The sequence below is a fragment of the Papio anubis genome, chromosome 19 (assembly GCF_008728515.1).
Source record: "Papio anubis isolate 15944 chromosome 19, Panubis1.0, whole genome shotgun sequence".
In the NCBI taxonomy this organism is placed as follows: Eukaryota; Metazoa; Chordata; class Mammalia; order Primates; family Cercopithecidae; genus Papio; species Papio anubis.
The window spans coordinates 12,449,851-12,467,158 of NC_044994.1; the positions used below are offsets into that span (position 1 = coordinate 12,449,851).

Consider the following 17,308-nt stretch of genomic DNA (forward strand, 5'->3'; position numbering starts at 1 on the left):
AATGACTTTTATACCAACTAATACAATCTCCCACATTCCAGATTTGACTTTATTTCTTTGTGATATTGTTTGGCTTGTTTCTCTATCCCCCGTATTTCCAGGAACTGGAAGTAAGACCTAAAGACTTCATCTTATTCAGGTTAACATTTACATCAAGAGTCATATACTACCTGATGGGTCCACTATTAGTAATTTTTAAATTGATTGCTGTATTGGGGTAGTAAAAGCCAGACATCTCCATTTTAAAGGGTTTTTTGCCCTTTGAAATTAGCAAGTAACCCATGGGAAAATGCCATGCCTATTGCCAAAAAATAAAATAAAAACAGGAAAGGGTGTCTTAGATAACTTACAAAATATTAAACCTGAAAATGACAATTGAAATTAAACATGGGACAGGGACTCAAAAATGAGGACTCATACCTATAGTGCCAGCTGCTCAGGAGGCTGTGGTGGGAGGACCACTTGAGCCCAAGAGTTGGAGGCCATGGTGAGCGATGATCATGCTACTGCACTCCAGCATGGGCGACAGAGCAAGATCCTGTCTAAATAATAATAATAGATTATTTTAAAGAACCATATATGTACTTAGCATCTGTAAGGAATCAAGCAGTACAACTGAGTACTCATTTGGCCCTGAATTTTCTGACAACCAAAACATAAAGCAAAGATATTTAGTTAGAGGGCCAGGCGCAGTGGCTCACACCTGTAATCCCAGCATTTTGAGAGGCCGAGGCAGGTGGATCACCTGAGGTCAGGAGTTCAAGACCAGCCTGGCCAATACGGTGAAACCCTGTCTGTACTAAAAATACAAAAATTAGCCGGACATGGTGGCGGGCGCTTGTATTCCCAGCTACTCAGGAGGCTGAGGCAAGAGAATCGCTTGTACCCAGGAGGCGGACGTTGCAGTGAGCCCAGATCATGCCTCTGCACTCCAGCCTGGGTGACAGAGTGAAAGTCTGTCTCAAAATATATATATATATATAAAGTTAGAGGGCTCGCTTCCAAATGGAATAAGGTACATGAATTGTTTCACAGAAGTGAACTGGACTTCAGCAGGAATTTCTCACAGGGATGCTTATATAAATACCTCGAATAAGGTAATGAATAATTATTCTAATGAGTATGAAAGCCCAGACATTTGTGTACCTTCACCAAAGAACCAGTCCTCTGTATCTGAAAAGAACGACCTCCTCCACCAAACATACAGTTTCATGAGGCAGACCCTAAAGAGTGAGAAAAGGAGATACCTGTCATTCCTGCGGGATCAATTAAAGCAGCTTTAGTAATTAGTAAAATGACAGATGTTACAAACAATTTCGCCTAACAGTGTTTTTTTGGTTACTTTTATATTGATATTTCTAAGGGAAATAGGATTACACATACACACACACACACGCCCACAGAGAGAGAGAGCGAGAGTCAAAAATTATTTCTAGAATGGACACGGTGGCTCACGCCTATAATCCCAGCACTTTGGGAGACCGAGGCAGGTGGATCACCTGAGGTCAGGAGTTCAAGACAAGCCTGGCCAACATGGCAAAACCCCGTCTCTACTAAAAATACAAAAATTAGCCAGGCTTGGTGGCGCATGCCTATAATCCCAGTTACTAGGGAGGCTGAGGCAGGAGAATCACTTGAACTCAGGAGGCGGAGGTTGCAGTGAGCCAAGATCACGCCACTGCACTCCAACCTGGGTAACAGTACAAGACTCCGTCTCAAAAAAAAAAAAAAAAATTATTCCTGGTCACCTAATATATTACAGTCAGATAACAGATACCGTAGAACACTAGACAAATATAACTCCCACAAATCTTCTTTCACATTAAAATTATTCCTTTCTCTCTCTTTCTCCCTCCCTCTCTCACCAGATGTCACAAGAAAACTTCTATTCAAAAGCTGAGTTGCAACCAACTGGTAGTGGTGAGTGAGTAAATGTCAGTTTTCTGTGTTGTGAGTAGAAGAAAACACACGTCTTAGGCCCCAGACATGCAGACGGCAGGATTGCGAGTGTTGGGAAAATGGAGAAACGTGATTTATATTCTTACCAGAGACAAGCCTGTCCTGCTTCCTCAGGGGTGCCACCAGAACCAATTATTTCTCTCAAAAAACAGCTTTGGGTCCACTCAGAAACTCAAAGAGAAGGGCTTTGATATGATAAATCCATATCATAAAACATGGAAGAAACACATTTGTCTTCAAAGTGCTGAAACTGTAGTTTTTAGAGTCCAAACTGAACTTCAGCTTTATTGCTCACTAAGTAGCCCGGAGTTACTAAGGTCTCAAATTTTCTGCTTCCACGTCCTTGAAACAGGGATCGCATCTATCCCCCAGAGTCGTTCTGAAGGATAAAGAAGATAAAGTAAAGAAAGTGCCCAGCACAGTGTGAGCCATTCAAAGACTCCTGCACCTCAGCGCTCCCAGCGCCTTTCTGCAGCCCAACGGGTGGAGCTTGTGCAGCAGGAAGACCTCAGGAGGCAAGACAGTGGCTCTTTGTGAAGAGCTGAGCAAGCCCTTGACATAAACTCTGTGAAAAGCTGGACTGGAGAAAGGCTTAGGACTGAGGGTAACGGAGCATTCCACTGCTTTCCCCATAAATATCTGCCATTTCACCTGCACGTCTTAGGGTAGATGGAAACTTCTGCCGCCTAAGGAAAGCCCAATGCACAGTGCATTCCTAGTGCCAGAGCAAAGGGCAACAGAGCACGAGGGAGTCACGCACCTTCCACTGGCCCAGGCCCCAGCTCCGAGAAGACTTTGGCCATTTAGCCTGTGGCTGGGGCAGGAATGCAGGCAAAGCTGTCGCAAAAGTAGGAAGTGAAGGAGGAAGGATGAAGTCTTTGGCACAGTAATCTCACTGACGAGTAAAACCTGCCTTGGTGAATATTCTGGGCTCACAATCAAACTAATCACTCGTCTTCCCAGAAGAAAGAGAGAGGGAGGCTGTACCTGCTTCCTCCAACACTGGCCAGAGTGGAGAGGAAGCAGAAGCCGTCATCTGTGAGCTGTGGTGGAAACTGGGTAGAAGGGCCTGACCCTAGCAGTCCCTTTGGCCATTAAAGGATTCCTGATTGCCTCAAAGCCCCTGGGTTTTCAGTACATTGTGTATTAGTGAGTTTATTAGAATTATTTAGTAATGCTGCCAGGCACGGTGGCTCACACCTGTAATCCCAGCACTTTGGGAGGCCAAGGCGGGTGGATCACCTGAGGTGAGGAGTTTGAGACCAGCCTGGCCAACATGGCGAAACCCTGTCTGTACTAAAAATACAAAAATTAGTCAGGCGTGGTGGCAGGCACCTGTAATCCCAGCTACTCAGGAGGCTGAAACAGGAGAATTGCTTGAACCAAGGAGGCAGAGGTTACATTGAGCTGAGATTGCACCACTGTACTCTAGCCTGGGCAACAAAGCAAGATCCCATCTCGAAAAATATATATATACAAAAATTAGCCAGGTGTGGTGGCATATGCCTGTTATCCCAGCTTACTCTGGAGGCTGAGGCATGAGAATCTGTTGAACCCAGGAGGCAGAGGTTGCAGTGAGCTCAGATCAGCCTGGTCAACATGGTGAAACTCCATCTCTACTAAAAATACAAAAATTAGCCAGGCATGATCCTGGGCGCCTGTAATCCCAGCTACTAGGGAGGCTGTGGCAGGAGAGTCGCTTGAACCCAGGAGGCGGAGGTTGCAGTGAGCTGACACCGTACTGTTGCACTCCAGCCTGGGCAACAAGAACGAAACTCTGTCTCCAAAAAAAAAAAAAAGAATTATTTAGTAATGGAAAGTGCTACCTCTTTGGGGGAGGGAATAATTAGTATCGTTCTCTTAAAGGCTGAAACTTGTTTGATACATGCAGAAACTTTGGCAGAGTTCTTCGTTCCTCAAGGAGAGTGTCATTGGCACTTGGGAGGGGTGGGGGGACAATATTTGGTTGTGCCCAGATCCCATACTGGCAGAGAATTTAGCATCCCTGGTTCCAAGATACTAAAGGCCAGCTGTACCTCCCTATTCATTATGACAGCCAGAAAGGGCCCCTGTGTGGTTCCAAATGTCCCTTGGAGGGTTAACCCCCCACCTTACTGAGAATCACTGGCTGATGGGCAGATGCTCTTGCTAAAAATAGTTAATCAACAAGTATCAATTTATTTTTGTAGCTATTGGTTCATGATAAACAAGCCAAACGATTTCATGATATTTATTTTTCTGTTTGCTAAGTTAGCAAGAATAAGTACCACTTATGTAACAGTTTTACATATTTGATTAGCTAACACATAAAGCACTTAATATCGTGCTCAGCAAACTCTGAGCACTCAGATAGCTACAATTTTCCTTACTAGTACCATTATTAGTTATACTTGACTATTAAATATTCGTTAAAAGGAAGACCAAAAGTAGCAATATTGTATACCATTTTGAACTTAAATTTCCCCTGAGAAGGATTATTTTTATCTTTTCCAATTCCCACATTACCACTCTCATCTCCCCAAGGCTCAATTTCCTTACCTATAAGGTAGGGATGCTAGTAATGACACTGTGGGGTGATTAGGAAGCTTAGCTGAGTTATGTGTGTGAAGGATCAATGAAATCAATGAATGATAGCATCTAAACATACTTCCTCCTGGGTTATCTTAAAAGGTATACGGGAAAAAAGGTGGAGATGGGGGAAAAAAAAAATCAAAAAACCTCAGCTTCAAACATTTTTATGTAATGAGGGTCCAACCAACAATACACATTAATATACATTAATGTACATTAATGTGTATCCCAGTCACCTGGGAAACTTGTTACAGTGCAGATTGTGACTCAGTAGTTCTGGTGGGGGGCACCTAAGATTCCCCATTTCTAACAAGCTTCTAGGAAGAGGTTTTAGAGTCCAACAGAGCAGGATTTGCACTTGATTCAATCAATAATTATGTGACAAGTTATATTTGAAACTGTTTCCATATGAGTAAAATGGTGATAATAACACACGTCTTACATAATCAGTATGATAATTATATAATACAGCATATGTAAAGCAATTAGCATATTGTAGGCACTCAGTATAAGTTCTGCTTTCCCACCCAGAAGAAAACTACCAGAGTTTTAAAAAGATTTATCAAAATAACAAAATTCCATTTCATTTTGGGTGGAAAAATTACTCACGAGGTTAGAAAAATACCTACTTTTTCTTCACATTTTTATTATCATTATCTTACTCTTTGATTTAGTAATGATCAGACGCACTTTTGAAAAGCAACAATATTGAGGGACAGAATGTATTTTACAAAGAAAAATGATCACTTTTAATTTGGTCTAAAATAGTTACCTCAAAATGAAATAGGTAAAGAATGACTGATTATTAAATTGCCGATTTCTTTTCAAAAAGTAGCCCTTCAATCCTGTATGTTAATTCACAGTGTTATCAGCTCACAACAATAAATTTGCTTGGCCAAATGGTTTTCATTTGAGTCAGGCCAGTATTCCCAGAAAAATCGTCCGTAGGTCCAGCCTCTGCACACCAGGATTCCTGTGGTTGAAGGTTAAAGCACCCCAGTGCCAATCCTAGTGCACATTTCCTAAAATTCTTCAGCAAGTTAATGAGGGCTGAAGGGGTCATCACATTTGTTCCAGGGATCTGAGAGTTCTACACGCACAGCAGAAAGAAGTATGTGCACATTAAAGCAGGCCAAATGGGACTAAGCAGAAACATGGACCAGGAGAAATAACATCTTCCTGATGTTAGGGAAGGTCAGCCCGGCCATCCCCGTCACTTACTTTTCCAGAAGAGCGAATAAGGAAGTATCTAAAACTTCGGCTCGGGGTGTTGTTTGGTTTGGCTTGGTTTCCTAAAATTGTTCCTTTGTAAACAGATCTGATTAAAGCCCAAGAGGAAGTTGAGAGGGTCACGATTTTTGCATTTGCTGCCCCTCCTATCACATTTCAGAAGAGGAAGTTTAGTCAGGAGGAAATGAATTCCTGCCTGGTGTGGTGTCCCACAGCTGTAATCCCGACACTTTGGGAGGTCAAGGCAGGAGGATGCCTTGAGCCCAGGAGTTCAAGAACAGCCTGGGCAACATAGCAAGACCTCATCACTAAAAAATAAATAAATAAAATATAAAATAAATAAGAACCTCATCACTTGCCCAGGGAGCTTGAAAGAAAGTGATTCCACAGTGGCCGCATTACTGTTACAACCAGGGTGAGAGAGGACTTGGTCTCACCTGGACTGGTGGACAACATTTGTAAAATGGAGAGACGAGAGGAAGAAATAAAAAGTCATCCAGACGTACATGGTGATCTGACTGCTGGAATGAAATTAAGTAAGGGTTAAAATCTACTGAAAGAGCTGGATCGGGCCAGGTGCAGTAGCTCACGCCTGTAATCCCAGCACTTTGGGAGGCCGAAGTGGTCAGATCACTTGAGGTCAGGAGTTCGAGACCAACCTAGCCAACTTGGTGAAGCCCCGTCTCTACTAAAAATAACAATACAAAAAAAATTAGCCCAGAATGGTGGCAGGTGCCTGTAATCCCAGTTACCCGGGAGGCTGAGGCAGGAGAATCGCTTAAACCCAGGAGGCAGCAGAGGTTGCAGTGAGCTGAGATCACACCCCTGCACTCCAGTCTGCAAAAAAAAAAAAAAAAAAAAAAAAGAGCTGGATGATTCACAAAGACAAATCTAAGGAGGAATTAATTCAAAGGGCTAAGCGGCTGGAGAGAGCTGTCAAAGAGCATGTCAAAGAAGTTCAGAGTTCATACAGATTTCCCACTTTGAGTATTCAAATAGAAATTGACAAGAAAACATTCACTGGGAAATTTGACGGGGATCACATGACCCGAGGGAACTAATGTTACTACCTCAGTTTTCTGCTGAGGAGTCTCATTAGAAACCATCCTAGGATAGATTGATAGGAAATTCCATGACAGGGAAAAAAATGCAAAAAAAAAATTTAGAAAAAATGCCCAAAATACAAACTACTACTTCTTGCAAGTTGAAACGTAGCAAGAAACAGCATTCCCTGTGTTTTGTGAGCTCTGTGCTTATAGTCAGGTTTCGATTTTTCAAAAGAAATCTGAGAGTTAGAACCACAGCAATTTATCACAGCAACCAAGGTGTGAAATGAGGCTGCAGATATAGGTTGGAGGCAGGTCCTGGCCATGTAAAGAATTTCAGTTTTACTCTACACGCGACTGGAAGATTTTTAAATGTTAGGACTGCTTGGTTATTTTCTTTCTTTTTTTTTTTTTCTTTTTGAGATGGAGTTTTGCTCTTGTTGCCCAGACTGGAGTACAGTGACTGGTACATATTAGGCTTTCATAAACTATTTCGTGAATGAACGAAAGGGAGTAATGTAGCTGCAGGACAGGTTTTTTTTTCGGGGGGCGGGGGTGGTTGTTGTTGTTGTTGTTGTTGTTTGAGACAGATTCTCCACCTGTCGCCAGGCTGGAGTGCAGTCGAGCGATCTCAGCTCACTGCAACTTCCAACTCCCTGGTTCAAGCAATTCTCCTGCCTCAGTCTCCCAAGTAACTGGGATTACAGGGACATACCACTATGCCTGACTAATTTTTGTATTTTTAGTAGAGACAGGGTTTCACCACGTTGGCCAGGATGGTCTCGATCTCCCGACCTTGTGATCCGTCCACCTCGGCCTCCCAAAGTGCTGGGATTACAGGCACGAGCCACTGCACCCAGCCAGGCTACCTTTATACTAGAAAATGACGAAGCAGCCCAGGCACGGTGGCTCACGCCTGTAATCCCAGCACTTTGGGAGGCGGAGGCGGGTGGATCACCTGAGGTCGGGAATTTGAGACCAGTCTGACCAACATGGAGAAATCTCGTCTCTACTAAAAATACAAAATTAGCCAGGAGTGGTGGCTCATGTCTGTAGTCCCAGCTACTGGGGAGGCTGAGGCAGGAGAATCGCTTGAACCAGGGAGTCAGAGGTTGCAGTGAGCCGAGATCGTGCCATTGCACTCCAGCCTGGGCAACGAGAGTAAAACTCCATCTAAAACAAAAACAAAAACCTGTCCTGCAGCTACATTACTCCCTTTCAGCATTCACTAAATATTTTGTGAAAGCCTAATATGTACCAGTCACTGTTCTAAGCTGTGAAAATAAACTGCTGGACAAGACACACAGGGCCACATCCACTGCTACCCTGGATGGTGTCTTCAGACAATGTTTTTAAAGACAGCCCTTCTGGTCGGAAAGTGGAGGCAGACTAGATTGGAGCCCATGCACCCACCTCAGCTAGGTGTCCTTGCACAGGGCACGACCTGTACAAATATTTATATGTGCCTGAGCAAATGACTTCAAGGGACATATGTTTCGATAGGAGCAGATAGACCACAACCAAGCAAAACGCAAGATAACTATAAAGGATGATGTGATCAGGAAAAACTACAGGAGAAAGAATTTCATAGGTAGGATGGTCAATAAAGTTTCTCTAAGGAGATGGCAATTCAGCTGAGACAAGAAGTACAAGAAGAAGGCTGGGCGCGGTGGCTCAACCTTGTAATCCCAGCACTTTGGGAGGCCGAAACGGGCGGATCACGAGGTCAGGAGATCGAGACCATCCTGGCTAACATGGTGAAACCCTGTCTCTACTAAAAATACAAAAAAATTAGCCAGGCATGGTGGCGGGCGCCTGTAGTCCCAGCTACTCGGGAGGCTGAGGCAGGAGAATGGCGTGAACCCGGGAGGCGGAGCTTGCAGTGAGCTGAGATCCGGCCACTGCACTTCAGCCTGGGCGACAGAGCGAGACTCCGTCTCAAAAAAAAAAAAAAAAGAAGTACAAGAAGAAGTCAGCTGTAAAATAAGCAATGAAAAGTATATTCTGGTAAATGAGAAGAGCCCGTGCAATGGCCTTGGAGCAGGAATGAGTTTGACATCTTTGAGGAACAGAAAGGAGGATGGTGTGGCTGGAGAGCCCTGACCAAGTAGAAGAGCAATATGGGATGAAGCTGGAAGTGGGTAAAATTCCCGTGTTATGTGGGTTTTGATAAATTGCAGGGCCTATGGGACGTGAATTTAGAGATGTCCAGTGGGCATGGGTGTGGAATGGCAGTGCACACAGTGACTTCACATGCATCAGCATAAAAATGTCATTGAATCCCTGGGTGAGAATAATACTCCCTAGGGAAATAAGGACTGTGGACAGCACCTTCAGGAAGGTAAAACTTCAAGAGCCATGATAGAGGAGAGTCAGTATAATATCAGAGAGAAAGAGCTCAACCTCTGAACACCAGTGTCTCTGGGATTGAATCTGTTACTTTCTGTAGAACATGGACAAACTATTTAACTTCTCTGAGTCATGGGCTCATCATGTAAAATGGAAATTTAAAGTACCGATGTCATGAAGTCATTCAGAGGATTACACTGTAAAATGTATGCAAACTATTACAGTGCCTGGCACTTAGGAGGGGCTCAGTAAATGGCAAACAAGAACTCACACACACACACACACACACACACACATACACACTCCCATTTCCAAAAAAAAAAAAAACAGAAAAAGGGACTTTTAAAGAGGAAGTAAAAGAGTCTGAAGAATAGTGTCACTGAAGCCAATTGAAGAGAGAGTCAAAAGATGAAGATTCACTAAATATTTCATCATTCACTAAATATTTTGTGAAAGCCTAATATGTACCAGTCACTGTTCTAGGCTGTGAAAATAAACTGCTGGACAAGACACACAGGGCCACATCCACTGCTACCCTGGATGGTGTCTTCAGACAATGTTTTTAAAGACAGGTGGCCCACACCTGTAAGCCCAGCACTTTGGGAGGCCAAGGCAGGAGAACTGCTTGAGCCCAGGAGGTTGAGACTATGAACCCTGAACTCCTGGACTCAAGAGATTCTCCTAATTCAGCTTCCTGAGGATGTGGGACTACAGGCATGCACTGCCACACATGGCTAATTTTTTTTTTTTTTTTTTTTGGTAGATGTGGGATCTCCCTATCTCGCCCAGTTCATCTCAAACTGCTGGGTTCAATGGATCCTCCTGCCTCAGCCTCCCAAAGTGCTGGGATTACAGGCATGAGCCACCACACCTAGCCGATAGTTTTTAATCCACAAGTTTCTCATAAAGAAAATGAAATGACCATAAATGTAAAGGAACTGAGCTCTTGCAAGGAGTTTTTGAAGCTAGCTCTTTGGAGGGTACATTTTTAGTCTGAAACTTTTCTGGAAAAAAAAAAAGTAGGAGTTAAACAAAGGGGGTGGGTATTTGTAGTCCAAAGCCAGAGGCATTGTTATCTCTTTCCTTGAGGGTTCAAGGACTAACACAATGACAGAAAAACTCCCTCCCAGTTCCGCTCTATTATCATTTTATGTCATTTGTTTTGTGACAGAGCCTTTGTTGCAGACACCCTCTATGCCCATGGATAGGAAATTAATAATCCAAGGCCATTTTCAGAATTTTTTGTTCCAGTAACCCTTCTGAATCATACACCTGGCTCTCCAATATTACCAATCAGCCATTTTAAAAATTATTTAGAGATAAAAGAGGCTGTCGTGGCTCATTGTAGAGTGACCCTGACTTCATCTCCATTCAACAAGTGCTGGGACATAAACAGCACACACATCAGATCAGTTTTATCACTATTCTGGGAAACACATGAGATAGGCCTGAATATGAAAATAAAGTCATTTTCAAGGTCACTATTTCAATAAAGGAAAATCTAATTGAAGTCAGCTGATTGTAAGTAAATTTTGACTAATGGTATCAGCCTTCTCTCTCCAACAGGCTGCATATGCCATAAATTATTCACGTATGTGGATGAGTTATTCTGATTTTCATGATGAGATTCTGGCTACTATGCCATGTTCAGCTCATCCTGAATTTATTATAACAAAAGAGCTCTCTTACCCTGGATAGGGCACCCTGTCCCCTGCAGAGACTGTTCTCTGATGTAAATAGAAGCTCATCTGGCAAGCTGCCTGGGCTCCCACGTCCCGCTGAGCCCGCTAACAGCACTGCCAGTTTTGACCACAAGGTGGCGCCCGCAGAGCTCCACAGACGCTGCACAGCTGTGAACTCCACTCCAGCCCTCAGGGAAGGCAGCTCAGAAAGAGCTAGGGCAGCCCGCCCATTTCTCAAAAAGAGCACTGAGAACCCGGGAAGGTGACGACCTAGCCCAAACTACACTGCTAGTTTGGAGGAGACAGAACCATGCCTCCTGATATGGTTTGGCTGTGTCCTCACCCAAATCTCATCTTGAATTGCAGCTCCCAGAATTCCCACGTGTTGCGGGAGGGACCCGGTGGGAGACAATTGAATCATGGGGTCGGTTTCCCCCATACTGTTCTCGTGGTAGTGAGTAAGTCTCACGAGATCTGATGGTTTGATAAGAAGGTTCCCCGCTCTCTTGGCTCTCTCTGGCCTGCCCGCCGCGTAAGACGTGTCTCCTCGGCTACGTGGAACTGTAAGTCCATTAAACCTCTTTTTCTTTATGAATTACCCAGTTTCGGGTATGTCTTTATCAGCAGCGTGAAAACGGACTAATACACCTCCTCACTGTAAAACGTCAGTTCATCCGGCCAAACCAAAGTGGTTTTCAAACCAGAAACAAAAAAACAAGCAACGCCACTTTTTTTAGTGAAATTTTGTTGATAAAATATACTTTTTTCACTGCCCCCATCCACCCCACCCAGGTCCCCACGTCTTAACAAATGAAAATGGAGTCGCCCTGATTGAAAGAATCATTCCTGAGGCATCGCTGAAGAATCACCAGGTTCCTCAGAAGAGTTTGAAAATGGGCCGGGCGCGGTGGCTCACGCCTGTAATCCCAGCACTTTGGGAGGCCGAGGCAGGCGGATCACAAGGTCAGGAGATGGAGACCATCCTGGCTAACATGGTGAAACCCCGTCTCTCCTAAAAATACAAAAAAACTAGCTGGGCGAGGTGGCGGGCGCCTGTAGTCCCAGCTACTCGGGAGGCTGAGGCAAGAGAATGGCGTGAACCCGGGAGGCGGAGGTTGCAGTGAGCCGAGATTGCGCCACTGCACTCCAGCCTGGGCGACAGAGCAAGACTCCATCTCAAAAAAGAAAAGAAAAAGAAAATAGAAGCTCTCAGACATCAAGTCCCTCTATTTCCATCCCTTCTACCTAATTGTTTAACTGTATCTCCATCCATCTTTTAAACCTTCCCATTCTACCCGTAATTTTGCTTCCAATTTCTCCAGAGTTTAGAGGACTTGCTCACCAATGATTCATCCCTCGTTCTTCTACTGCTGTATTAAGGGTTCTGATAAAACTTTGTTTGCCAGACCCAGTGGCTGTCCCTGGTCCTCATCCTTCCAAACCTCAGAGGTGCTTTGTCACTGCTATTTCCCTCCGTCTCAGCCTCTCCGCCTGCAGCCCACAAGATGCTATTCCCCTCCCATCTTCTACTTCTACAACAGGCATTCTCACTTGCTGTTTCTGATGCAGATGTTTGACGCCTTCCTCAGACCACGTAGGTCAGAATTGCTAGCTGCATAGCCCAGGCATTTGCAGGTTTTCAAAGCTCCAAAAGTGTTTTTTGGTTTTTTTGTGTTTTTGAGACAGAGTCTTGCTCTGTCACCCAGGCTGGAGTGCAGTGCCACAATCTTGGCTCACTGCAACCTCTGCTTCAAGTGATTCTCCTGCCTCAGCCTCTTGAGTAGCTGGGATTACAGGCGTGCGCCACGATGCCTGGCTAATTTTTGTATTTTTAGTGGAGACAGGTTTCACCATGTTGGCCAGACTGATCTCAAACTCCTGAGCTCAAGTGATCTGCCCACCTCGGCCTCCCAAAGTGTTACGATTACAGGCATAAGCCACTGTGCCCAACCTCAGATCAATGGTTCTTAAACCTGATTGAGCAGCAAAATCACTTGTGGAGGCTGGGTGTGGTGGCTCATGCCTATAATCCCAGCACTTTGGGAGGCCAAGGCAGGCAGATCGCTTGAGCTCAGGAGTTTGAGGCCAATTTGGGCAACATGACGCAACTCCATCTCTGCAAAAATTAGCCGGTGTGGTGGCATGTGCCTGTAGTCTCAGCTACTCAGAAAGCTGAGGTGGAAGGATCACTTGAGCTGGGAGGCAGAGGTTGCAGTGAGCCAAGATTGCACCACTGGACTTCATCCTGGGCAACAGAACCAGACCTTAACTCAGGAAAAAAAAAAAAAAAGAAAAAAAAAAGAACCACTGATCTGAATAAGCCAGACACTGACAATAAATTCTGTATGATTCCACTCATGAGGTACTAGAATAGTCAAATTCACAGAGACAGAAGTAGAATAATAGTTGCCAGTGTAAACTAAAAATAAAATTCTAAGCCCCTCAACTGACTAAACAAACCTGCTCTTCACCAAGGGAACTCCAGAGAAACCTTTTTTCTTTTTTTTCGAGATGAAGTTTCACTTTTGTTGCCCAGGCTGGAGTGCAATGGCGCGATCTCAGCTCACTGCAAATTCCACCTCCCAGGTTCAAGCGATTCTCCTGCCTTAGCCTCCAGAGTAGCTGGGATTATAGGCATGTGCCACCACACCTGGCTAATTTTGTGTTTTTAGTAAAGACGAGGTTTCACCTGTTGGCCAGGCTGATCTCAAACTCCCAACCTCAGGTGATCCACCCACCTCGGCCTCCCAAAGTGCTGGGATTACAGGCAGGAGCCACCGTGCCCAGTGAGAAGCCTAAAAAACTGAGTTCCTGGCCATGACAGAATGGGAGGGCAGGCACACCTCATTATATCCCTTCCCTTTTGCAGTTTAGGCACAAAATCTGACCAGCATTGATGTTAAAATGGAGCTCATAATCCTGACACAATGGACTTTTTGTGGCAATAAGATAGCACATTATAAACAGGACCTAAGGCCATGCCAGGCAAGGAGTAAATCACGCACTCCCTAGAATTAAAGAATAAACTATGTTCTCATTGCCATCAGGGTTTTCTTTTTCTCTAGCAACTAAACAAGCACTGGCCTTGAGATGAGCAATGCTGAAGCAGTTGCAGCTCAGCCACCATCAGACACGTAGACTGACTCCCCGTTCCACCAGCCATCACTGCAGCTTTAACTGGACCAGAGACAGTTCTGTAACTTTCTCCTGATAAGAGGCCACCAACTGTGGACTGGTTCTGGCCAGTTTACAGAAGCTGTGCACTTGAGAGGCTTCATGTCCCTGCTTCACCTTTTGATGTATAGGCCCTAATCGTAATATATTTAAATGTTAAGTCTCCGCTCCAAAGTGAACATGGGTCACATGTAACATGCACGTCTGCTTATCACACATGCTTCAGGACCCCCTTCATGAACATTCATAGCTCCTCCTGTAACCTGTTGAATATGTATGTTTGGCCAACCCCCTCAGCATAATTCCTGTCTCCCTTGAAGAGCCCATCTTTCAGCCTCTCCTGGAGGCTACACTTCCCAACCTGTCAGAATGGCCACCTTGCAGGCTGTAATCCTTTATTTAAATTAAAAAAAAAAAAAAAGTCTCCTTCTAAATTTTTTTTTTTTTTTTTTTGAGACAGAGTCTCACTCTGTCACCCAGGCTAGAGTGCAGTGGTGCAATCTCGGCTCACTGCAAGCTCCGCCTCCCAGGTTCACGCCATTCTTCTGCCTCAGCCTCCCGAGTAGCTGGAACTACAGGCACCCGCCACCATGCCCAGCTAATTTTTTTTGTATTTTTAGTAGAGACGGGGTTTCACCATGTTAGCCAGGATGGTCTTGATCTCCTGACCTCGTGATCCGCCTGCCTTAGCCTCCCAAAGTGCTGGGATTTACAGGCGTGAGCCACCGTGCCCGGCGTTTTTTTGTTTGTTTGTTTGTTTTAAGATAGGATCTTGCTCTGTCACCCAAGCTGTAGTGCAGTACAATCATAATTTACTGCAGCCTTGATATCTTGGGTTGAAGCAATCAATCCTCCCACCTCAGCCTCCTGAGTAGCTGGGACTACAGGCACACACCACCCAGCTATTTTTATTTTATTTTTTGTAGAAATGGGGGTCTTTCTGTTTTGCTTAGGCTGACCTCAAAATCCTGGGCTCAAGCCATCGTCCCACCTCAGCCTCCCGAAGTGCTGGGATTAAAGGTGTGAGCCACCACGCCCAGCCCTGCTTTCTAAATGTACAGATCCTGTGCTTTTTCAGTTGGCCCCAGAAACCTGCGGGTTTCTTTGCCATCACTATTTCCTCTGCCTGAAATGACCTCTTCCGTCTTATTTCCTAGCTAATTACTGCTCATCCCTTTGGCTCAGCTCAGGGCTGGAGCTGGACTAAGTGGACACTCTGCATTCCCTCTCTCTCCGGAATCTCATTTGTTCCACAGCTTCCACTCTTACCTACATGTTATTGATTCCCAAATCTATCTCCAGCCCTGGCAGTGCTCCTGAGTTCTGCCTCCCATTCACACTTCCACTGGCTTTCCCTCAGACATCTCAAACCCAACATACCCAACACTGAAGTAATCATTTCCCCCTTTGCTATCCTGCTTTTTCTCCTGTTTTCTATTTCAAAGACTAGCATCATCATGTATTGTCTGTGTCTAGTACTTAGAACAGTGCCTAATAGCTATAGTTTTATCTTTTCCAGAATGTCATATAAATACAATATACAGCCTTCTGGCCTGTGGCTCATGCCTGTGATCCCAGCACTTTGGGAGGCTGAGGTGGGTGGATCACCTGAGATCAGGAGTTTAAGACCAGCCTGGCCAACATGGTGAAACCCCGTCTCTACAAAAAATACCTGGGTGTGGTAGCAGGTGCCTGTAATACCAACTGCTTGGGAGGCTAAGGCAAGAGAATCGCTTGAACCCAGGAGGCAGAGGTTGCAGTGAGCCAAGATCACACCATTGCACTCCAGCCTGGGCAACAGAGTGAGACTCCATCTCAAAAAAAAGAAAAAAGAAAAGTTCCGGAAATAAACAACTCCTAGGTTTCCCGCGCTGTTCTGATAACCGTGATGAAATCTCTTGCTGTCCTGTTTCATCCTGCTTGGGGCTGGTTGTGAATCATCCCTTTGTCCAGTGTCTCCGTGCCGTCTACACTACCTGCCCATCAATCACTTAGTAGCTGGCCCAGTTATCAGATCAACTGTCATGGTACTGAAGTGTGTGTGCTCATTTAAAGTTTTTTGGGGGTTTTTTTTTGGTCCAGATTTATAATTTAATGACTGTGCAGGATCCAGTCCCTCATTTCTGCTGCTCACGGGCCCACTGCTCTGGGGTCAGGGTTTTCTGTTCAAAGGCATGGGTGTGCGAGAGTTCTTCTGCTAGGCACGCATTCACCAGCCGGTGCCTCTGAAGCAGCGGCTTCCCCTCGAACTTGGCTGACACCACCAGGAAGCTACAGGCGCAACGGTTGAAGGTCGTGTCCTCCACCTCCACGTGCTCCACCTCCGGGTCCGCTGCAGCTTCTCCCGGAGGTAATTGGCGCTGAGTTCCATGGGGGTAGTCCAGCTGGGGTGCCAGTCCAGCGGGGACAGAACCCCAGCTCGGACCCCGGCCACGCTGCTTTGCGCCCTTACGGGAGTCACTTCCCTCACTTAAGCTTTATTTGACTTAATGATGGCCTCAAAGCACAAGGGTAGGAATGCTGGCATATTGTTATAATTGTTCTATTTATCATTAGTTATTGTTGTTGATCTCTTCTGTGCCTCATTTATAAATTAACTTTTATCATAGGGATATGCCTGTGTCTATATCTACAAAAAAAACCCAGTATCTATAGAGTTTGGTACTATAGCGATTTCAGGCATCCACTGGGGATCTCAGAATGTATTCTGAACAGATAAGGAGGGACTGCTGTATTATTATATGGAGGTTAACCATACTATTAGCAATAGAATTATAATAAAAACTTTCAAAAACACGGCGAAGCTGGTAATAATGTGCCTAACATCCTACAGCACCTCCATATTGTCAACAGAGTCACACTCTAAAATATTTGAAAAGATTTATTCTGAGCCAAATATGAGTGGCTATGGCCCATGAGACAGCCCTCAGGAGGTCCTGAGAACATGTGCCCAAGGTGGTCGGGGTGCAGCTTGGTTTTATACATTTTAGAGAGGCATGAGACATCAATCAAATACATTTAAGAAATACATGGGATTGGTCCAGAAAGGTGGGACAACACGAAGCTGGGCCTTCCAGGCTATAGGTGAATTTGAACATTTTCTGGTTGACAATGAGTTGACTTTGTCTGAAGACCTGGGATTGGCCTGGGCACAGTGGCTTATGCCTGTAATCCCAGCACTTTGAGAGGCCGAGGTGGGTGGATCACCTGAGGTCAGGAGTTCGAGACCAAGCTGACCAACACAGTGAAACCCCATCTCTACTAAAAATACAAAAATTAGCTGGGCATGGTGGCGGG

At 44.9% G+C, this 17,308-nt stretch overlaps 1 long non-coding RNA gene and 1 pseudogene across 1 annotated transcript; both read right to left on the bottom strand.

Annotated features, from left to right (window-relative positions):
* Window positions 1–503: 503 nt before the first annotated feature.
* On the bottom strand, window positions 504–3,221 carry LOC116271454. Its single transcript, XR_004180029.1, has 3 exons — window positions 2,046–3,221; window positions 1,147–1,223; window positions 504–542 (listed from the first exon to the last, which is right to left on the bottom strand). It is a non-coding gene; the product is annotated as an uncharacterized LOC116271454 (long non-coding RNA).
* Window positions 3,222–15,768: 12,547 nt separating this feature from the next.
* Window positions 15,769–16,971, bottom strand: LOC101024899 (annotated as a pseudogene).
* Between the last annotated feature and the right edge of the window lie 337 nt (window positions 16,972–17,308).